The sequence below is a fragment of the Ailuropoda melanoleuca genome, chromosome 2 (assembly GCF_002007445.2).
Source record: "Ailuropoda melanoleuca isolate Jingjing chromosome 2, ASM200744v2, whole genome shotgun sequence".
NCBI classification, from domain to species: Eukaryota; Metazoa; Chordata; class Mammalia; order Carnivora; family Ursidae; genus Ailuropoda; species Ailuropoda melanoleuca.
The window spans coordinates 145,939,185-145,963,650 of record NC_048219.1 but is presented as its reverse complement, the minus strand read 5'-3'; the positions used below and the strand labels follow the sequence as shown (position 1 = coordinate 145,963,650).

The following is a 24,466-nucleotide window of genomic DNA, read 5'->3' as shown; positions in this document are numbered from 1 at the left end:
AATACTGATCTAACCAAAATATAACTCTATTGAAATGATGGACGATGGGAAGTTGGTGGTAGGGAAAAGGAAAGAAGCTGATTCTAATGTTCCATGGTAAGAAATTAATATGCAATTCTTACAACTTAAAAATAATAAAATAGGAATATATTTAGCTCAGGGATATAGAGGTTAATATCAAAACAATTAACTAAAGGGGGTAACAATAGTTATTTCTGAGAAGGAGGCAAGAGGATGGAGGAGACTACAAAACTACTGTTATTTTTGGTTAAACTACAAGGCAGTGCTCAAAAAGAAAAGAGCTTCCAGCGGCCAAAGTTTCAACAATTTGAGAAAGAAAGAAAATAATGTTAGAATTGAATTATAACCTATATAATCAAGTAAATATCCAAGAGTCTATACTGGCATAAATACTTAAATAAACGAGGGAGAAGGGATAGCTCTTTCTCACAGAAGGGAGGCATTTCAGTCAAGACCCACTGATGGATACTAAAATTAGTGTGTAAAAGGTTGAAGAGAAACAGGATTCGTGCTTACTCTCAAACTATCTCCCCCAACCTACTTGCTAATTACAAAGGGAAAAATAGTAACTTCACAGTGGAGAAACCCAGCAGATACCACCTTAATCCAGTGATCGAGGTCAACATTACCTACAATAAGACACACTGACATCATGCATCTCCTGATAAGATGCTTGGAGAAAGGCACAACATCACCTCTATGGTATTCTTGGCTAATATGCATAACCTCTTTGTAATCATCAGAAAACATCAGGCCATCATTGATTGGAGGGCACCCTACAAAATATCTGAGCAGTACTCTTCAAAAGTGTCAAGGTAATCAGAGATAAGGAAAGACAAAGGAGCTGTCACAGATTGGAGGAGACTAAAGAGACATAATAATTAAATGCAATGTGAGATGATCCCAGGTTGGATCTTGTGAACAGAAAAAGGATCACATGGTTTTAAATGGTGAAATTCAAATAAGGTCTATAGTTGAGCTAACAGTACTGTAGCAATGTTATTTTCATCTGTGTACTATAGTGATATAAGATGTTGGCATTGGGAGGAACACGTGAGGGCTGACCTGGAAATCTTGTTGTACATTTGTAACTTCTCTGTAAGTCTAAAGTTATTATATAAAAAACATCTTTGTACAGCACAGTGCAGAAGCTGAAAACTATGGACCACAGGCCGCATCTGGCCCACTGCCTAGTTTTGTGAATAAACTTTTACTGGAACACAGCCACATCCATTCATTTACATATTATCTACGGCTGCTTTACTACTACAAGAGCAGAGCTGAACAGCTGCAACGCAGACTGGATGGCCTGCAAAGCCTAAAATAACTACCACCCGGCCCTTTTAAAAAAAATCTTGCCAATCCCTATATAGTTAAGAATATAGACTCTCAGTTCAAATCCTGGTAATCCATTACTAACTGTGTGACCACGAACAAGTTACTTAACGTCTCAGTGCCTCAGTTTCTTTACAGATAAATCTGTAAAGCAGGGATAATAGTTATTGATTTACTAGGGTTATTATGAATTTTAAAAATGAAAAAAGAAATAAAGTATGATAAATGTAAAATTAATTAATAAATGTAAAAAGTGCCTAGAACAAAACCTGCATATTTTTTAAGTGTATGTCAATTAAAAAAAAAAAAAGTTTAAGACCAAACTGAGCAACAATTGAACAATGCTTTGATTCTAATAAAACCTTGTTACTCATCACACTAGCATATCAGTTCTCTAAACTTAATCTCCATATTTTGGTTAATATTCGTTAAACATCAAATAGTTGAAAAGTAAAAGTAGTCTCAATACTAGCCAGAAGTCATTACCTCTTAAATTAGACTTTCTTTAACTAGTTACACTGTAGCTTTAGAAAGGTCTCTGAACATTTGATGATCTTCTCTTAAGATTCTTTCAAAATATTCCCTCCACCTCCATCTTTTCCTCTCCTCAAACACACCCAAGAGCAGTAACTCCAGCCCAGCACACCTGGGGTTCTTGCAGGTGACTTCCCCAGCATACTCACGGCATCCAGATGTTTGCTAATGCACCTCTGCAGGCATCTCCTGGTGGCAGGTGTACCCACAGCTGGAAAAACCAACTGTAGCAGGCTGAAAAATGGCTCCGCCAAGATACCCAGAACTTGTGAATGTTACCTTATACAGCCAAAGACAGAATATTATCTCATATGGGAAAAAAATATGGTTACAGATATTGAGAAGAGGTTCTTATCCTGGATTACCTAGGTGGGCTCTAAATGCAAGTACATGTATACTTATAAGCGAGAGGAGAGGGAGTTCTAAAAAAGACATAAAAGGAGAAGATGGAACAGAGGAAAGAGTGATATAAAGATGAGACAGAGACTTGGAGAGACGTGGCCACAAGCTAAAAAAACACCAAAGAATGCCAGCAGTGTGGAAGCTGAAAGAGGCAAGGAATGGATTCTCCCCTAGGGCCTCTGGAAGGAGAGCAGCCCTGCAACCCCATGATTTGAGTTCAGTGAAACTGATTTTGGACTTCTGGCCTACAGAATTACGAAAGAATAAATTTGTGTTGTTTTAAGCCACCAAGTTTATGGTAATTTTTTTAAAGCAGCCATAGGAAACTAATATACCACAGCACTATGCCAGCACACACGGGTGCACACACCTTTATAAGCTGGACCCACCAGCTATACCATTTTCTCATTTAAAAAAAATCCAACTCCTATAAGGGAGAGTTGGAAAAGATGTTACAAAAGCCTTTGGTGGGGCACCTGGGTGGCTCAGTCAGTTAAGCAACTGACTCTTGATTTCAGCTCAGGTCATGATCTCAGGGTCGTGAGATGGAGCCCTGCTTCAGGCTCCACATTCAGCACAGAGTCTGCTGAAGATCTTCTCTCTCCTTCTCTAGCTGCCCCTCCCCTTGCTTGCTCTCTCTCTCCAAAAATAAAAATAAATATATATATTTTTTATAAAGCCTTTGGTAACTCAACTAAATCCTTTTTTAAGTGATTCCACATGAATCAAATTTTCTAACTCTCTCTTCATCTTAAAAACCAAAGGAGGGGAATGTCTGGGTGGCTCAGTCAGTTCAGTCTCTGACTCTTGGTTTCAGCATAGGTCATGATCTCAGGGTCATGGGATTGAGCCCCATGTCTAGCTCTGCACAGCGTGGAGTCTGCTTCTCTCTCTCTTCCCCTGCCCCTCCCCACCTCTCTAAAATAAATAAATAAATCTTTAAAAACAAACAAAAAAATAAAGGAAGAATTGTAATATCGCTTGGTATATAGGTTGAACTGCTGTTGGCTTCAGGGTTTTGTGTTCTGACTCTCTGCCCCATTGGTCTGTTGTATATAGAAGAAAACTATCAAGTGACACTTTTTTCACATGCAACTTGTGGACCCAGTCTCACTGCTATGTCTTTGCTCATGATCCCTGAGTTCTCACTTAATCTGTGAGTTCTCACTTTTCTTTATGTTGACATAGTATACAAAAGCTTTCTACACATACAAGAATCCAAAAAAGGATCTTTTGTTGTTGTTGTTGCATTCCACCTACTGGAAAACACTATAATCCTTCACATGAAACAAAAATTAGGTGGTGACTTTCTCAAAATAGCCAATAAGATAAATCTTAATTACATGGCCTTCATATATTAACAAAAGAATCACTGTGGAAAATTAGATGCATAATTTGATTAATCAGCATACTGAATAAACTTCAGTAGCTGAAGGTTTCATAACAACAAAAGTGTGACTGGTTTTAACAGTTTGAGATATAACTTTAAAAGATGGCAGAATTAGGGGCGCCTGGGTGGCACAGAGGTTAAGCGTCTGCCTTCGGCTCAGGGCGTGATCCCGGCCTTATGGGATTGAGCCCCACATCAGGCTTCTCCGCTATGAGCCTGCTTCTTCCTCTCCCACTCCCCCTGCTTGTGTTCCCTCTCTCGCTGGCTGTCTCTATCTCTGTCGAATAAATAAATAAAATCTTTAAAAAAAATAAATAAAAGATGGCAGAATTAATACTTCTTTGCCCAGACTTTGATACTTCTATAGCCAAGAGCCAAATGCTTCTAAAGTGTGACAAATGATCACTCTAATTAAAACTGATCAAACACTTAGCTGTGCTGCTTAGTGGCATAATGCCCTTAAGAGGATTAGACAAACAATTCTGGAAATATACAAAGCCGTTGTGTTTGTCAATGAATTTCTGATGGAAAGAATAGAACATATGAGTATTTCAGTAAGTGACTACCTTTAACTTCCCACTTGTCCAAGTGACTGACCTAAAAATGATTTGGATATATGCACTGGAAATACCTTCTACTCTATTGCTTGCTCTTTTGCTCTCTGCCAGTGTTTTTAATAAAATAACTTTACTACAGTCAAATTTTCAATGTTTTCCTTTACGATGAGTACTCTTTATGTCTTTTTTAAAAAACCTTTCCTTATTTCTTTTCTAGAAGCATTGTTGTTTTATCTTTTTCAGATCTATAATCTATCTGGAACTGTTATTAGAGATCCAGAATTAAACAGAAAATCAGGTACAATTCTGGGAACGTCTTTCTTCCATATCACTTTCACTGCCATAATCCAAGGCTAACTATGCCACAGAGACCTTAGGCCTCTGAAACTGTTCTTTTTCTCATCCATCAGCCTTCATCTTTGACACTCTCCTTTCCTGATCTAGTTAATCAGGAGCTGTCCTTGCAACCTCTCCCTTTTTAGCATGCTCAATTGCCCTATCTCTCTCTCAACACAAATCTCACTGTTGACAAGGAGAAAGTAGTAGGGACCAATTGGTTTGGAAGCTACAAGAATGGGGCTTGAAATCTGATTATACAATCTACAAGCTGCAAGACTTTGGCAGTCACTTCACATTTCTATTTCTTCATCTCTGACATTGAGAAGGGCTGGGACTGAGGGTGGGAAGAAAGTGGGGGGTGGAGAAGGATTATCAATAACAACACCTTTCAAGCTTATTGCAGAAATGAGAAATAAGGTATGTCAAGGCCCTGGCACAGAGCAGGCACTAAACAAATAAATAAATACTGGCTACTAAAGAATCATCAATGAATCAATAAAGCCAGCAGCCCCCTTACTCAGTTGGCTTCCGAATATTGCCAGAGAAACTTAGCACATCAACTATGCTTTCCCATTTACCACATTGTCTGTGTAAACTTTTCCCACAACCTCTCAAGGCCTCTATTTCACTCCTCTGACTGCCTCCTTACTTTCCAAAGACCCAGGGAACTTCCACTTCTGGCCAAGATGAACTAACAAGGACCAAATTTGCCTTCCTACCGAAAACAACCAAAAAGTAGACAAAACATATGAAGAAATGGTTTTCAAGCCACCATCTAGCAACAACAACGGTGATTTCTGGAAGATGAGAAAGTGAGGTGAGTTCTAAGATTGTACCAGCTTACTGCCTTGAGAGTTCTGGCCACAGCACAGAGAGGGAGAAGCCATGCAGGGACCAGAAGACTTACTGAGTTAAAAGTCCAGAAGACCAAGACAGCTATGGTTCAAAGGAAAGTAGAGAGCTTCACAGAGAGAAAATTCTGGAGAGATGCAGAGAGTTCTCCTCGAGAATTCAGCTGAGTCCTGCTCATGAGTATAAGGAAATTAAGGAGGTTGAAGAAAAAAAAAAGTCAGAAAGGATTGGGGGTAACAATGCAATGCCCACACTCACACAGAATCAAGAACAGTGCCTGCTCCCACCTGCCACACTGGAAAATCTAATGATTCAGGGGACACTGGACAAAGTACATGGAACAATCTTACCCAGTTCTGGGAAATAATTAGCCCTAAATTAAGCACTGTTCCAATCCTACCTAACATATCTTAAAACAAGACCTAAAAGAATCAAGCTATTTCCAAGTAAATTAACTGCATCATAGAACAAAGCTGAAGAATATTTATAGGAATTTAAAAATATCCAGGACCAACATGATAAAATTCACAATATTTGGCATCTAATCAAAAATTACCAGGCACAAGAAGCAGGAAATTATGACTCATAATAAGGACATAAATCAATCAATCTCAATCCAGAGTTGATACAAATACTAGATTTAATAGACAAGAACATTAAAACAGCTATAACTGTATTTTGTATGTTCAAAAGTTAATTAGAGACATGGAAGATATTTCAAAAGACCCAAATATCACTTCAAGAGATGAAAACTACAAGGTCTTGAGATGAAAGATATACTGGACTGGATTATTTTAGACATTGCCAAAGAAAAGATTACTAAGCTTGAAGACATAGCAACAGTAGCTCTCCAAAATGAAACAGAGAGAAAAGAGAATTTTTAAAAAGTGAATGAGTATCAGTGAGCTGTAAGACAACTGCAGGCAGTCTAATATACAGGTAAATACAGACTCCCAAAAGAAGGAGAATGAAGAAGAGGTAGAAAAAATTTTTGAAGCAATAATGATATAAAATTTTCAAACTTTCTTGAAAGCTAAAAACTCACAGATCCAAGAAGCTCAATGAACCCCAAGTACAAGAAACATGAGGAAAACCTCAACTCTTTCTAACATGCGAGGATATAAGATGTCTACAACCTGGAAGATAACCTCACCAGACCTAACCATAATGGCACCCTGATCTCAGATTTCCAGCTCCAGAACTATAAGAAAGAAATTTCTGTTGTTATAAGCTATTCAGTCTTTGGTACTTGATTATAGCAGCCCAAACAGACCAAGGCAGGATTTATTTCTACCTACAATATGACCTGATTTTAAAGTTAACATCACATCTGAAAAGGCACTGTAAGAACAGCCATGAACCTTAATTGGTAGACAGATTTCTCAGGATGAAAAAGAATACCATTGGTCCCATCAGGACTTTCTCCACATCTGTATACATATTTGCAAGTCAATCCTCATGTGTACCCTGTACCAGGTCTGGATGGATTAGTAGCCAGACATGTGATGATAAATATAAGACTGGCCCTGGCTTGGACACCTCCATGACCCTCTCAGAGCCTCAGGTTCCTCACCTCAAAATGAGAAAGGTAGACCAGAAGGTCCTTTCTGTAATTTGGGTAATACTAGAAAGGCTAATGTGCTAGTTAAGTCTTAGGTATTGAGACAACAAGAGAATATAATGACAGATACTTCGGGCATCTGTCTGTCACAAAATACTCTCAAAGTAATTTTCCCAAAACCATGATTTTGAAGCATGGCCATTTTTCCCTCTCACATTGTCATTCTGATTTTACGGAAATCAGCTGTCTACCGCCCACCAACTCCCAACACTGCCTACCAATATCTTCTTTAGGCAGGGGACTAACCACGATTCCTAACTACCTTCAAATCAAAGAGATGAATTTAACTTTCTCAATAAAATAATAATGTATGTAGATCATAAAATTTTAGGAATATTCCCCTAAAAGCTTTCTAGAATTCCTAAAGAAAATCCATCCATTTTAGAAATACAATTCTAAGGAAGCATGAAAAACTGCATAAAATTATCAAGTAACTCCCTCCCCCCAAAACACCAGTAATACATTCTGGCACAAAGTTCCTTTAGATGCAATGTTATCATCCAAGTTGCATTTTTAAACTAAAACTTGGGGGCAGATGTGAACTAACTTGTCAAAGTCAACGTCCTACCACCACCTTCAAAAAGAGATTACTAATTTCCTGTTTTAAGTACAGTCATCATGCCAATGCCAGAGGAGGAGAAAAGAAGAAAGTTTGTGGATAGTTTTTTAATGTGTCTGAAGAAACAGAACCTACTTGCAATTAACTCATAAGTTACTGCTTTGTAAAGAAATGTCAAATGGACTGTTTTAAACCAAAAAGAAGCAATTAAAAATCTCTAGCATCTTCAACTTAAAGAAATGCATGTTAACCTTTGTTTACTTTATTGCTGGCTTTGAAAAATGTAATTCCTAAACCTTATCATTTCACATTATGTGATCTGCTTACAAAGAACAATTAGGCATTTTACTCAAAGTATTTTTTAAAATATATTTCTTACATAGAGAAGCAAATAATTGCCAGTTGGCGACCCTATAATGGACATTTGAAAATAGAAGTACAGCACTGCTTTATCCAAATATGTATTTTCCCTTAAAGTTTAAAGGAAAAACTTTACAAGCTTTTTCTTCCATGCTCCCAAAGATTAGAGTGTAAATACAAACTAAATAAACCCATAATTAGCATTTCTAATAGCAAACAATGTACAGTGTGATTTTATATGAATCAATTAACAAAAATTATATATTCAACAACACTTACTGAATGCCCACTATGTAAAAGGCTGTGTGATGTGGGAGTTAAAAAGATGAATAGACCGAGCTTTCTGTTTCTATGAAAAGCCCTCTAATAGCATTAGTTTTGGGGATTTAACAAGTGAAAATAAAAAACAATCCTTAATGGTTATCAGTCCCACTGAGGCTCCCCATGACATCGGAGCACTCACTCAAAGGCAGCTAAAGCTTGAAGACTCACTATCTCAGTGAGCCAGGAAACCATACGATACAGCCCCAAACCCAGGCAATAAACCAGTCTGCCTTTTTCTAAAAAGACCCAGAAAAGCACTTAGCAGCAAATATGCAAGCATCCTCAGAAGCAAATCAACAGAAATACAAAATGTGTATGAAGGGTAATGGTTGAGGTTTGGGGAAGAACAGTGGAAAGGAGGAAAAAGAGTATGCCTTTTTATTTGTTTAAAACAGAATTTCCACAGTAAAGCCAAAAATTAAAATGTTGCCTTCACCTGCTGTCATATGGAAGTTCTCATTTGGTTTAAAGAAAAGTGGAGTTTTGTATATGTTTCTTTTAATCACCAATTGGGATTAATAATTTTGGTCAAAAAAATAATAATTTTGGTCATATTTTGCTATTTGCCAGAGAGCATTCGTATACTGAAAATAGCAAACGCAGAGTTAAGAATTCAAAGCATCTGATGGACTTATGCTACATCCAGTTTCTTCCCAGAAAATTTAAAAAAAAATTATAACCTGTCATTAAGTAGTGGTTAATCAACATAAATGTTGTACTAAAATGCCAAGTGAGTTAGATCTAAGATTGAAATTTGAATGAAAGAATTAAGGAAAATTCTAGTTGAGTAATTATCCATTAACTGAAAATCTAAGAGCCAATAAAATTCTCTATGATCATTTTAGGGGCACCTGGGTGGCTCAGTCAGTTAAGCGTCTGCCTTCAGCTCAGTTCATGATCTTAGGGTCCTCGGATCAAGTCCTACATCGGGCTCCCTGCTCAGCAGGGAATCTGCTTCTCTCTCTCCCTCTGCCCCTCCCCTCTGCTCGTTCTTTCTCTTTCTCTCTCTCTCTCTCTTTCTCTCTCAAATAAATAAAATCTTTTTAAAAAAATTCTCCATGACCATTTTAGTTCTCAAATGTCTTTGATGTTACTACGTCTATCCCAAATACTACTGGTGACATTTGGCGACTTCGTACTATGGGCCAGAAAAACACAACACGTGGCACAATAAGCTGAGGTTTATGGCTTACATTACAGTTAAGAAAACCATTTGGGCAAGTTACTTAACCTCTTTGAGAATTGGTTTTCTGATCTTTAAAATGGAGCTAATAATAGTACTAACCAACAGCATTATCGTGAGGATTTAATGAGTGAAATCAAGAACAGCACTTAAAACAATGGCTGGCACATAGTGAACTGTACATACATACGTGATTATTACTGTGCCTATATTTTTGCAGCTAATAGGACAATGCTTCCTACTAAGCCCGTTCATACATTCTTAGTGGGAGGGAAAAACAGTTTTAAAAAACATCTGAAGGATGGGGCTGTTAGAGGATATGTAAGAAAGGCCTTAAAGTGTTCATATCCTTTAATACTCAATATGGCCATTTTCGGGAATAATCAGAGTTGTAAGCGAAAATCTGTGTACAAGGCCATTCACCAGCTTATTTATAATGCAGAAAAACCACCTCGCTGTCCAAGTAGAATTAAGTAAAACATGGCAAGTGCATAAAATGGAATATTCTACACCTATTAAAAATTAAGTTTAGCTATAGAAACAGTGAAAGATCAGAAGTTGCTAGGCAATGATGTTGGGGGGAAGGATGAAAAGGTGAAACAGAGAGGATTTTTAGGGCAGTAAAACTACTCTCTATGAAACGATAATGGTGAATATATGTCACTATACATTTGTCCAAATCCACAGAATATAAGACACCAAGAGTGAACCCTACTGTAAACTATGGACTTTGGGTGACAATGATGTGTCAAAGTTGATTCATCCATTTTAACAAATGTGCCACTCTGGTACAGCGTGTGGATAGTGGAGGCTTAACTTGTTTGGGGGAAGAGGATATATGGGAAATCTCTATGCCTTCTTGTTCAATTTTGCTGTGAACCCAAAACTGCTCTTAAAAATAAAGTCTACTTTAAAATTAAGTTTAGAAGAATAATGGATGACCCAAGAAATCATCATGATTCATTGCTGAGAAAAACAAAGCAATCTGTAAAGAACTGAAAACATATATCCAAACACTAAAATTTAGCTTCCAGAAACAACAGTGAAAGTGATTTTAAAATATGCTTTTCTGTGTTTACAAAATTTTCTACAATGAAGTTGTATCACTTTAAATACAGCAGGAAGTTTTAGTATTTTCCTTTAAAATGTCACCTAGTTTTCAAGTCAAAGTTATTGGAAAAAGACATGTTAAATAGAAAAGGAACAGCCACTGACATGACTGAACACTTCTAGCATCTCCAAGAACTTGCAGAATCTCACCGATGACTTACAATCCTGTATCTCCAAGATATCGTGTACTCATGCATCCCACCAATCTTAAACGACCATCATGAACTAGGTCCTGGGAATGCAGCAGTAACTAAGATAGACAATGAAAGTCAGGAGATGAAAAACAACAAATAAACTCATAAGGAAGATGTTGTCGGATGGGGGTGGATGGGGGTGTGATGGACACACTTCAGTGGAGTGCTGGGGACAGCCTCTCTGATAACCGAGCTGACACGGGAAAGGTAAGGAGGAGCCCACGGGGAAAAGGTGCTCTAAAGAAAGAAAAAGAACAGGTGCCAAGACCCTGAGGTGGGAGTTATAACACAGGCTTATGGAAAGAACAGCAACAAGGCCGGTGTGGCCAGTCATCAGTAGAAGTTGGGATTTAACAACTCTGCATCTAAAATACCTTGAAGGTACTGAATAATTATTATCTAAAATTGGTTAAGAGTCCAGGCTTCGGGACCAGACAGGCCAGGTTCGAATCCACCTTGGTTACTTGCTACAGTTGGACTGTGGGTTGGTCACCTCCCCCTGGATCATGGCTTCCTTATCCATAAAATGAAAGTAACAATATCGACTACAAGAGCATCTGCAAGGCTTTAAACAAGAAGATAATCATCTCAAATGTTTCAGAGAATGCTTGGCAGACAAAAAATGCTAAACAAATGGTAGCTAGTCTTATAAGTGCTCTTTAGAGAATTAAAAACACACACACAACTAGAAATTTTACTATATTTGAATCACATCAATAAAAATAAATGATATCTTATTTGACCTAATGATTCTTTCAGTTATATGCCATATCCCAGAAATTCTATTATATGCTGTTTTGTCAAGAAAAGTCAATGAATACCCAAACAAATCTCTGGCCCAAGGAGGATGAGGAGGGAATGCTTTTCATGGTCTTTCTAAAATCTTGCTCTCCTCGACTCTTCTGTTACATTTGTGATAGTCCATTTCTCGTCCCAGAAATTCTTTCCTCTCTTGACTCGGGGACATGATTCTCAGTCTTTTGCCCATCCATCCCTCTGTTCCGCCTCTACCCCACATTTCTCCATCTTGTCTTCCCACCCCCCTAAAAATGTCATCAGTTCCTAAATTTTTATCCATGCCCCTCTTTTTTTTTTTTTTAAAGATTTTATTTTTTTATTTGAGAGAGAGACAGCCAGCGAGAGAGGGAACACAAGCAGGGGGAGTGGGAAAGGAAGAAGCAGGCTCCTAGCAGAGAAGCCTGATGTGGGGCTCGATCCCAGAACGCTGGGATCACGCCCTGAGCCGAAGGCAGACGCTTAACAACTGCGCCACCCAGGTGCCCCATCCATGCCCCTCTTAACCACAAAACCACCTCAGATACGTCACAGCCTCCACAGGCACTCGCAGTACTAAATCACATTCTTGGTGTGACACTCAGTATTATACTAAACTATATCTTATCTCCCCTACTGGATAGGCAGGTTCTTGAGAGCAGGATTGACAGCTTAATCATCCTTCTTTCTTCTTTAAGACCTAACAAAATCTCTTGAACATAGTCACTGCTATCAGTAACTAAGTGGGTCAGCATATAAAATACTTTTGACAGACTAGTAACATGAAAACAGAGCCTTACAAATACTGTTGAAAATTTTCTTATCTCCCTCGAATTAGCTTTTTGATTTGTAACAAGGCGTAAAAGACATTTTGACCATATTTACATTTTACATAGTAAATGTCCAAGTAGTGAATAATATAGTTAATTTTTAATTAACACAGAAAAAATATTAACAGCTAGCACTTACATAGCACTTACTAGGTGCCCTGTTCGTAGAAATGTGTATGCATTAATCACTCTACCTTCCTAACAATCCTCTGTGTTAGGCACCATTTTTATATTTGCCATTTTGGAAACCAAAGCAAAGTAGAGCTAATTGGCTTTGTTTCAGAGTCATGCAGCTGGACAAAGCCAAGCCAGGATTTGAACCCAGGCAGCTCTGGGCCCAGTCTATGTTTATAACCCCAAGCTTTACCTAAATAGCCATTCTCTATAAAAATCGTATTTTGCATAAGCATTTTTTAACTCATTCAGATTTTTTTACAGAAGCTTGTTACTCATAAGTAATATTTTTTCTCTAATATAAACAAATATATCTGAATTAACCACATCAAAGTTCTGGCTAAAGTATGCATATGTAATATCCTAATGCAAATATCATACTGTCAATTTTACATTAAATATTATAATATTTTAAGTCACCTCATCTTAACTTCTGAATACGAAAAGATGGTACCAGTCTAACATCCCAGGAAATTTATATTTCCATATAGATTTTTCAGTACTCTGAATCAATTTTTAAATTCCAGAAAACTAAGAATTTTCATGAATGTGTAAAAAAAATCATGCTAATGCTACTTAGCATTAGGTATCACAGAGAAGAACTACAAAAATGTTATCATCCTGTGGAAAACGACAATTTAATATATGATGTTAGGTTTTTAAAGGCCATAGTTAGCCTTAATTAATCTCTAGAAAACAATCTCTATTATTACCAAGTCTACTTAATTCTCATATGTTGTTATACTTGAAGTTTTTAGGTTAATAAACCCCAAAAGAGTGATGGAGAATTCTAATATTAAAACACAAAGCAAATGTTTAATCAACAAAATTCTTAAGATGTGATAAGCCACTGCTTGTAGGCCTGATTTCTCAGCAGTTAATATTTTAGGGGGGGCAGGGGGCAGAGGGAGAGGGGGAGAGAGAATACCAAGTAGGCTCCACGCTGGGCATGGATCTCACAAACCTGAGATCCTGACCTGAGGGATCTGACCTGAGCCAAAATCAAAATTTGGACGCTTAACCAACTGAGTCATCCAGGTGCCCCCTCAGCAGTTATTTTTTTAGGAAAAAATGTTTTGGTCTCTGCCTCACCAAGAGTGAAAACATCCAAGAGTGTTCAAAAGTAAAATCCTATGGACTTTAACCATAAAAGTAACCAGCCAAACCAGATACTCTTTTTGCCTTTTTTAAGAATGTAAAACTTTAGATTCCAACAGGCTCATTCCCTGGGTCCTCGCAGTTGCTGTTGCCTCTGGCAGGAAAGGATCTGCACCCCGATATTTCACAACCTGCTCTTCCCCATCACTGAGGTTCAGTTCAAATATCTTCACCTAGCAAAGCCTTTTCCCTGGTCAGTTCACCCAAGCAAGCCCATTGTTATGGATTGAATCGTATCTCCCAAAAAGATACGCTGAATTCCTAACCCCCAATACCCTAGAATATGACCTCATTCATAAATAGGATCGTTGCAATGTAGTTAAAATGACATCATACTGGAGTAGGGTCAGCCCTTAATCCATCATGACCGGTGTCCTTATACAAAGAGGAGACACACAAACAGAGACATGGGAAGGAGGCCATGGGAAGAAGGTCAGCAGAGACTGAGTTATGCTACTGCAAGCCAAGGAATACTACGGCTGCCAGAAGGTATAAGAGGCAAGGAGGGACCCACCTGTATTTTGAACTTCAAGCCTCCAGCACTGAGACAATACATTTCTTTTGTTTTAAGCCACCCAGTTCCTGGCACCTTGTTATAGCAGTGCTAGGAAACATACACCCACCACCACTACCTACTGCTCTCAGACCCCATCGATCACTTTTATTGTCCTTACAGTTCTTAATAGCATCTAAAACAGCAATTAACTGTCTTTTACTTTTTATTTACTTTCATTAGAATGTGAATTTCACGAGCACTTTTTGACTTTGCGTCCTTTTCTGACTTAGTAGGTGCTCAAGTGATATTTTGTCAAATAAATTAATAATCCTGAGAAAGATGACAGGATTAAAGAAAGTCAGAATGATCATTCACTTCCAATACTCTGAACAAGTATAAACTGGCCCAAAAAAGAAGCTTCTGCTCTGCTTGGCAGGACAAAATCCACAAGGGGCAGCCAAAGGAAGACCCTTGGTGGAACAGGGAACAAGAAGGAACCGCTAAGTTGTACGGGATAGTGCCTGCTGTGGGGTTTCAGGAATGATGAGGTAAGAGGGGGTGAGACAGAAGTGATAGGAGAGAGAGACCTGGGTGTGGAAAGGGCACGGGCCAGCAACTCTGTCCCAATGGGCAACCACTTGCAGTTTCCCTCTTCTTTGGACTTTAGCATGTCAGGGTAAAGGTGAGTCTTTATGGTAACTACCATGTTCTTACATCAGATCATAATGAGCCCAAAGTTGCAAAGGAATGCTATTGGTTACAAGTTTAACAACTACTTGTTACAACTGCTTGGTTACAATTACTCAACATTCTTGATCAGTAAAAGTGATCCTCAAGTAATTTTTTTAATTGAAATATAACATACATATAATATCCTATTCATTTCAGGTATCTATCATAGTGATCTGATAGTTTTATACATTATGAAATGATCCCCATTTATTAGTCTAGTTAACACCTGTCAGCATACAAAGTGGTTACAATATTGGTCACTATATCCCCTAGGTTATACATTATATCCCCATGACTTAAATATCTTATAACTGAAAGTTTGTATTTCTTAAATTTTAAAATGATCTTGGTTTGAATAGATAATATGTTCACATGTTTAAAAATCCAGAAGGTAGTAAGGGGCATACTAAATAAGTGTCCTAAATAAGTGTCCTTTCCATCCCCACCCCAACCATCCAGTTTTCCTCCTTAGAGTCAATCACTGTTACCAGTTCCTTTTTTTTTTTTTTTAAGATTTTATTTATTTGACAGAGAGAGAGACAGCCAGCGAGAGAGGAAACACAAGCAGGGGGAGTGGGAGAGGAAGAAGCAGGCTTCCCAGAGGAGCAAGGAGCCTGATGCGGGGCTCGATCCCAGGACCCTGGGATCATGCTCTGAGCCGAAGGCAGACGCTTAAAGACTGAGCCACCCAGGCACCCCTGTTACCAGTTTCTTATGTCATCTTCCAGAGATAGTCTTTACAGTTATACACATAGATATACACATATATAATACCAATGGCCATATCCCACTCTGCACCTTGATTTGTTCCATTATACCTTAGAAATCATTTCATATCAGCAAATATAAAATGATCTTACTTTTTTGACTTTAGTAATTGATAACAGTTTGTTACTTACAGCTACCTCGTTTTGTTTCTGCTCCTAATTATTTAACCAATCTCAAATTGATAGATATTTAGATATTTAGCTTTCCCTGAGTCTTCTGTCATTACGGACTGCAATCGACATCTTTGCGCAAATTCATCTTGTGATGTACAAGTAGATCTATAGAAAAATTTCTTAGATTTCCAGGGGTGAGAAGGTAGGTGAATTTTTAATTTTGCTATCCATAGATGTGGTACCATTTTGTATCCCTACCAATAATGCATCAACCTGTCAGTTACCCCCAAAGCCTTGCCACCATAAGGTATTAACAAACATCAAAATCTTTCCCAACTAAATACGTTCAATAGTTTAAAATTGCATTTCCCTTATCATGAGTTGAGCATAATTTCATATTTGCAAGTATCACTTGTAATTCCTTTTCTGTGAACTGTTTGTTCATTCCCTTGCCCCCTCTCCTATTAGATTAACATTTTTCTTAATTGATCTATAGGAGCTCTTTGGATCTTAAGGAGTTAAACCTTGTTTGTGACATGTTATAGTTTCTTTCCCATGTGGTAATATTTATCTTCTGCCAGTACAGATATTTTTCCTTAAATAGAGTTTATCAGTCTTTTACTCATTCCATATTCTTCAAAATAATAAAAGCTTTTTTTTTTTTTTAAGTATAGAGACAGATACTCTTCCCTAATACCTGATCTCCATCAGATGGAATTGAAATGAGACTGGAAGACAAGCTGGGCTAGAATAGCCATCTACTTCCTTCCCTGACCTTCCTCTTCCATTACCCTGAGCTCTTGCAGGTTTTGCTTACTCCTTCTTTGCTTTCTTCATGGAATTTCATGTGAACCCTACATTTGCTTGGCCTACCTTGGAGATCACACTCTTTTTATAGTTCTTGCTTCGATTTGAAGTTTACTGAGATCAAAAAGAATTTCATTAATGTCTTTTCATAATCAACATGCCATTCAAACTGTGCTACTTTTTCTATTCTAGGAAAATTATACAACAAAAACTGCTCAGATTGTTGCCTGATGGGCTGCGAATATGCAAAAGATTGTCTAGCTGCGACAGATAAACAGAAAGCAAAAATGTTATCTTAATTTAAAATAAAATCAGACTTTATCTCCAGAAATGACATGAAACAATTTTTTTACCTTTAATGTTCTTTTAGATACTTTATTCTTTAAACTTTAGTAATTCATAAGTTTGTTACTTATAGCATCAATGTATTACATATTTAAAAAATCAAAGTAGCTTCTTCAAATTAGGATAAAACTTAGGCACTGGTATAGAAGATGTGAAATAAAGCTATTCCTAAAAATTGAGGCCAGGTTTATTTTAGGTTTGACTTTTGAAAAAAAAGATTCTAAAAATATACTGCTGTTGTTCTCCCTTCTACTTCCACGCTCTTTTCAAAAGGTGGATAGGTCTCCGTCTCAAGAGCTATGGTGAGAATTGCCTCGATATGATGCAAGATAAAAAAGTAGAAGTTAATGTTCTATTCCTGACTCAATTCCCTCCACAGTTTGATTTTCTCTTATATTAGCATAGGGAAAGAGAATGCCAAAGGAAAAGACAAAAGTATCTAGCCTGGGATAATTTAATTTTTCTCTATCCTTCCCTGCCAATGGAGTTAAAAGACAAAATTATGGGGATCAAAACAGCAAACATCAAAAAATTTTAAATAATGGTATTTGTAGTGTTCATTCCTTTCATCATACTCTCAGAACAAAGTCTTTTCTCTAAAAACCCAAGAAAATTTTATATCTATCTATCTAGATATGATTTTACTTTCTACACTGGCTACTCAAGAAGGAGAGTGAAACAGAAGAAGGTTAAAATTCCACTGCAGAGGTTGCTATTGGTTCATTCTCCCACTCACTTACCCATAATTTAGGGAAGAGCATTATATCCTGTTACCCCCCAACAGAAGTAAATTATTTGGCACATTAACTTCCAGTTATATTTGTACATGGGGCTTGCACCTCCCTGGGCAAGTCTCCAGACCTCAGGTTACCCAGCTGGAAAATGGGAGAGGTTGGAATAGATGATTTTTTAAACCTCTTTCAGCTCTAAATCTTAGTAATCTAATATAAAGGTCATCCAAGCACCAGCCATCAAGCAAAGATGAGTATTTCTAGTGCCTGAGTATTTTCTTCATTTATTTCATAAATTGATATATAGGTCTTCTTGAGCAGAGAAAAACATAATCCATCATCTCTAAAGGAGAAGATAATTTTTGGTGTATTAATCATGAATTCTTTGTACTCAGTGTCAACACTGGAGAAACACATTCAAATGACAATCTGCCAATATCTTGTTTAAATGTTACTTATTTAAACTTACTTTTACTTAAACTTGTTTACATATTTACTTACTGGAACTTACTTGAAGTTTAAGAGCTAAGTTACATACTTAACAACCTCTCTCTAAGCCAGTTATCCCATAGACAGTCCTGGATAGTGAGCTACCTGCTTTGGCCTCCTTTCTAGCTCTGCCGTTTGACAGCTTACTATGGATTTTGAGACACTAGTCCTGCTGGATGGAATATCCTCACCCAGCGAAGGTTTTCCTTTCAAGGAAACTGCCAAACCAGCAGCACAAAGAGTCATTGGACTTTTCTGCTTCCTATAATTAATGTAATCCTTACAGTTTAAAAATAGTCAACATTTACATTATGATTTATTTTAATACAAAAACTACACTAAGGGGCAACTGGCTGGCTCGGTCAGAAGACTCTTGATCTCGGGGTCATGAGTTCGAACACCATGTTGGGGGTAGAGATTTTAAAAAAGGTAAATAAACTTAAAAAAAATGATTTTTAAAACTATACTACTACGCAAAGTAAGTAACACAAACTCAAAGAGAAGGGTTCGTGTAACCCACCAGGAACCTCATCTTGAGACCATCATGATTCAATACAGTCAATTCCCTGTAATACAACTGGATTTTTAATAACCATTCATCTTTGTCTATTTTCTATTTTTCCCTTGAAAAATCAATTCAACGCTAAGACACATTCCATTCTCATAAAGCTGACTTCACCTACCCAACTCTCCCTTTCCTGACCTCTGTCTTTCTCCTACTTGACAACACTGAAGTGTCTTCATAGCAAAAGGACTTACCATGAGTTTAAAGCCTTCTGCTTTAAAAAGTCAGTAAAACACAAGCACATTTAAAGTAACTGTTCTTTGCAGGGACTGCATTTTTTTTTCCCTCATAGCACTCTCAATTCCAGGAGGTCTAAACATAAATCTGGAAAAAAGTTTAAGGAACAAAAGAAAAAATAGATACTTCATGCAAATTCCAAACCCAAAGCCAGATCCACCCCGCACACACGCATACATATTCAACAGTGATTTGTTTTTTGTAGAGTCTGCCTTGGGTAGCCCTGACGGCAGACAGCTTTATGACCCAGCACTTAATATGATGTCTGGTATATAGTAGGTACTCAGTAAAGATGGGCTGAATGAAGAAGAAAGGTACTTGATGGCCCATGTCACATTCACATGAGACCCACAGACTCTGGTCACCTCTCTGTGAATGTGATCAGCGTGGGGTTTGGTAATTGAACGTACAGATGCAGGACTGCCTCCAAAGTTCACAGACACTCAGAACCACGCCAGAAGAGCAGACCACCAATTCCACTGCAATTCCACTGAGTGAGATGTATATCATGCCAGTTAGCTCTAAAATTAATTTTAGCTCATTGTTTTAACCACAGCTACTGAGTCCAGTCTGGACTTTAAATCACTAAATATTTGTATCTATTTAGGGGATGTAGGGAATGTGGAGCTGAAGCAAGAGATGTTATTCATCCCTGAATAACAGAGGCTTATGGAGAGAGTCCTTTACTCTCTGAGGAGGTTTTGATAACTTCTGACTATAATAGTAAACGACAAACTTTTTCCTCTGGGATGTCTGTCTTTCTCTTTTTCTTTTTTCTGCACATTTCCATTCAACTGCTGTTGGAACTACCAGCAAAATGTCAAGATGTTCTCCAAATCACTATGCCAAGGAAAGGCAACTGAGGATTAGATTGCCTTCGAGAAAACTATACAGCCACTAATCATTGTATCAGCTGGTGCGAAATCAGTGAGAAAAGAACATTAAAGAGGATGAGAAGAAGTCAAGAAATGTAAGTAAAATCAGAAAAGGAATTTTAAAATAGGATAAGAAAATGCTGGATACCTATCACACTATTTACAAATTAGAATGTCAGCTAAAAAGGTATTCAATCCAAATGACGCTATTTATTATTCCAAAATAGCCCTGGAAATAAAAGGCCCTATCCTGTCCCCACAGGAGAGTATAAGTAACTATTTTAATGAAGAGAACTTCAAGGGTTGAAATCTTTTATCTTTTTCAAGGGAGTATATGTCAGAGAATATAAATGCATGTGCCACTTTGCAACATTAGATGGGAAATAGTATGAAAGCAAACATCAGTCCTAAAGGCTCTAGTCCCTCAATCACACCTTGTTCCCTGCACTCACAGGAAGTGGCTATTAGTATCTTCATTTTAGATGTGCCATAACCAAGGATCAGAGGGGTTTGTTTCCCCAAATGACACACAACTAGTAAACTGTCAAGAAAGATTTGATTCCAACTCTTCTGACTGTGATGCCAGAGCACTCTCAATTCCCTGAACCCACTTCCTGTCAATCCAAAACATCTTCTTCACACCTTAAGCCACTGATCATTTACTTCCTTTACAGAAGAAATAAAAAATTACACAAATGCATTTTATGTACTCTTCCCTCTCAGATACTCTTTCACACGCACCAGATACATCATTAGAAAATCACAGTCTTCACTGTGAGAGTCCTAACTGCCCCCCAGCTCCATGTTCATGTCTTCAAACATGAGCTTGAATACCTATTACCCCACACTTGATATGTCTTAATCACACTTAAAGCTCCTACCACAACTTCTCTATTTCTTTTAGTTAAAGTGAAACATCTTTGACTCCTTCGTCCTCCTCCTACTTAGGATCTTAAGCCTTGGATTCTTCTCCCAGCATCTTTCAAAATCCATTCTTTCTTTTTAGTTCTCTCCAAATGGAGAACTCTCATCTCAATCAGCAGCTTCCAAACCAGGGATCCTGCTTTGAATCTCTTCCCCGCCCCCAACGCCCCCCCCACTTTATCAGTTCTCTAGACTTTTTAATAAACTCTTTGAGTAGGTCATTGCTGGAAAATTTCCCATGGCTTCTTCTACTTCTGTTCATTTCCTCTGTCCAAGATGGCTGAGGTTCCTCTTCTCAGCAAGGCCACTTCCTGTTCATCTCTCCTGTAAGCCTCTCCCGCGAACTCTACACAATACATGCCTATACACAGGGACTGCTTCCTCATCCTTCAACTGACGTCTTGTGGGTCTTTTGGTACAGGAGTCTGGTCTGCCTTACGATAATTCTATATTGTCTTTATCTTCTTTTTCCTTAGAATTTTAAATCATTACTGATCCATGCATGAGACCTTCTTCCTCCCTCCCCCCCCTTTTTCTTTTCATTTCTTTTCTTTCTTTCTTTTCTTTCTTTCTTTCTTTCTTTCTTTCTTTCTTTCTTTCTTTCTTTCTTTCTTTCTTCTTTCTTTCTTTCAATATGATGATCACCTATGAACTTACTCTAGCTACTAAATCATTACCAATAACTTATATCTACCTATGTGTTCCTCCCCATGCCATCCTCCTGGTCCTCTCAGAACACAACTGCTGTCCTAGGTTTTAAGTTTATCCTCCTGCTTTAAAAAAAAATGTATTTCAACACACACTGCTATATAAATGCTTGTTTGAATTAGGTGACTTGTGTTTGCTTATTTCCCTGGCTTGTGCAAATTAGTACAACAATTTTGGGAAATAATTTGGCAATATCTAGTAAATTGAATACTTGCACATCTTACAAATCAGTAATTCTGTACCTTGGTATTTACCCAATAGAAACACTTGCACACATGCCCCAGGAAGCATGAATGACCAGAGCAGCACCTCTGTAAATTTTTTCAAGTGGGAAAAAAAAAAAAGCCATTGGCAGAACAGGGAAATATATTGCTACAGACACATAATAGAATAATGTACAGCAATGAAAGTCAGTGAACTACAGCTATATACGACATGAGTGAATCATAGTGATATAATGTTGAGTGGGAAAAAATTCCCAGAAGTCAATGGGTAGTTTAAGATTTTTTTTGCAAGATTAAAAACAAACTCTAAAAAAGTATTATAATCATTACTTAATCTCTGCAGTTAAAAAAACAAAACAAAAAAAACAAACAAAAAAACTCTTGAGAATTCATGACTCACCCCCCAAACTAGACGACAAACTCTTGAAGGCAGAGACATCTTTTTATTCTTATTTGTATTTCCCAGAGTACCTAGACCACTGTCTTGAATAGATGGATGTTCATAAGTAATTATCCATTGAATGATCACTGAATGCTACCTAACCAAGGCATTTTAATGAAATTTAAATCTTCTCCCTAATCCAACAGCTTCATGAATAAAGTCACATAAAACTTTTACCTACTTATGCATTAATCTAATAGTATTTCTGTGGTGGTACTATAAATTTCCAACCACAAATATTTCAGCTTAGAAGGACTTAATCCTTCTTCTCAGAGTAAAGTTAACATGAGGTTAAAGCAATCTAGGGACAAGAAAACTTAGGAGATCCTGTAAAAGTTCAGCAGAATCACATCACACTGTATACCAAGAGACATCTGATAAGCCACCATAATTTGAAACTGCAATATCCCAAAAGGAACCCACCCATTGAATGTATAATTGAGTTATCAAAAACAAAACTGAAAATATGAGCAAAAACAGGATTTTTAGGTTGTCTAAAAGAAAAGATACTAATTTGAAAATGTTTTGTTTCTACGTTGAGAAAAAAATTATTTTTTAGGGGGAAACACAAGAAATTCAGGGGTAAAAGAATAATAGGAATAATACTCCACCAATCAGGACCTTCCTTATGACTCAATGAGGACTATGCATATTCTCTATGGTGATTATAGCAGAGTTACACTGCAGCTTCCCTTCGACCTTGGGAACTCTGCTCATTCTGAGTTACTGTGAGGTCTTCTGTTTCATTTATTATTAGTCTTTGTATCTGCAATGCTGTAGCATTGGGTAGGAATATCAACATTGTGAGCTTGCAGTACCTAACACTGTAGAAATGCTTCCCCAAAACAAATGGGGGTGGAGGAGGGAGAAAGAACACAACCAAGAGGAAAACAAAGTTAATGACATTAAGACGGGATATTTTTAAATTTTACCTTGATGAAAGACTACATTTATGAATCAGCTCCGTGATATACAACTATCCGCTAGCATGAAATTTTTTTAATTTAAGAAAAGATGTCCAGGAAAAAATGTTTTCTTATTTAGGGAAAAAAAATCACAAGTGAATATAACATACAATTTGCTAAAACTAGTTCAATGATTTAAAAAAGGAAATTCGTACGGAGGAAAAAAAAAAACCTATAGGACTTTGCGTCTGGGAGAAAGAAATAATCTGGCAACCCAGTGGGTTCACTTAGTTTCGTGTCATTTGCTTCATGTCCATTATGTAATGCTTTCCCCAGCTTTGGGTCTCTATGTTTAAGCTACCTCTCAGGTATATCACAGAACTGCCACAAAATCGGTATCTGGTCATAACTTTCAAAAACAGCTCCAAAGGTGTCATGCGGATGGGCCCACAACAGTAGTCTTAAAAAAAAAAAAAATCTGCTGGTGTCATTACTTCTTCCCGGCTTCCTCCCAGGTCTCCCTTCCCCTCCTCCCCCAGCATCCCCGGCGACACGATCTGCGGGCAGCTCCCGGTTCCATGCTGGGGAAGCACGTCTTGACTGCAATGCAAACGCTGTCCCGGTCTGAACCGGGGAAGGCAGACTCGGCCCTGACTGGAGGTGTGGACCAAAGCTGCAGGGAAGGCTGCAGGGGAGCCAGCAGCGGGTGGACAGGGGTGCCCCGCGAGGGCAGTCCGCAGTGCACGCGCACAATAAAACCCAATGCACAACTTCCCCAGCCGCTCCTCTTGGCTCCCCGGATTTGCTGGGAGGTGCGGCGTAGGCGTTAGCTGGAGCGGGCGCGGGCGCCGGCGCTCCCACCGCGCGGGTTCGGTTCTCCGCTGACAATTACATCAGTCCTTCTCCCGGCCCCAGCTTCAATCCCCGGCAGCCTGGAGGAGCGGGGGCGCCGGGCAGCGCGGAGGAATGCGGGCGCGAGAGCCAGGCGGCCAGAATTCCCCAACAACGAGGGGGAAGGGAGGGTGGCGAGCGGCGGACCTTGACCCAGACGCCCCCTCCCACCTTGGCCATGGGGCCGGACTGGCACAGCCGCCCCGCCGCCAGGGCTTACCCGTCAGGGGAACCCTCAGGGGGCGGTGACGCCTCCAGGGCCCAAAGCTCGGCTGCCCACCCGCGCGTCCCTCCGAGTCCTCGGCCCTCCGGACGCGCACAATGCTCCCGGGCCGCGGTACTGGCACCGCGGTGTCGGCTCCCGCGGTCCCCTCAGCTAGGACACCTACCCGGAAGGCGAGCAGCGGCGCCGCCGATTCTGCGGCGGCAGCGGCGGGGGGCGGCCCTGGCGGGCGGGCGGCAGACGGCCGCGCGGGCTAGCCGGGGAGCGGAGGCGC

The 24,466-nt window shown here is 38.7% G+C and overlaps 1 protein-coding gene across 11 annotated transcripts in view; it reads right to left on the bottom strand.

Annotated features, from left to right (window-relative positions):
* OSBPL6 (oxysterol binding protein like 6) overlaps positions 1–24,466 on the bottom strand; it is a 198,497-nt gene extending 174,031 nt beyond the window's left edge. For 10 of the 11 annotated variants that reach the window (XM_034654790.1, XM_034654789.1, XM_034654798.1 and 7 more), the window contains exon 1: positions 24,359–24,422. The gene's annotated coding sequence lies outside the window, so the exon portion shown is untranslated. Of the gene's footprint in view, positions 1–24,358 lie in introns of all 11 variants that reach the window. The other variant, XM_034654792.1, reaches the window with a different exon arrangement.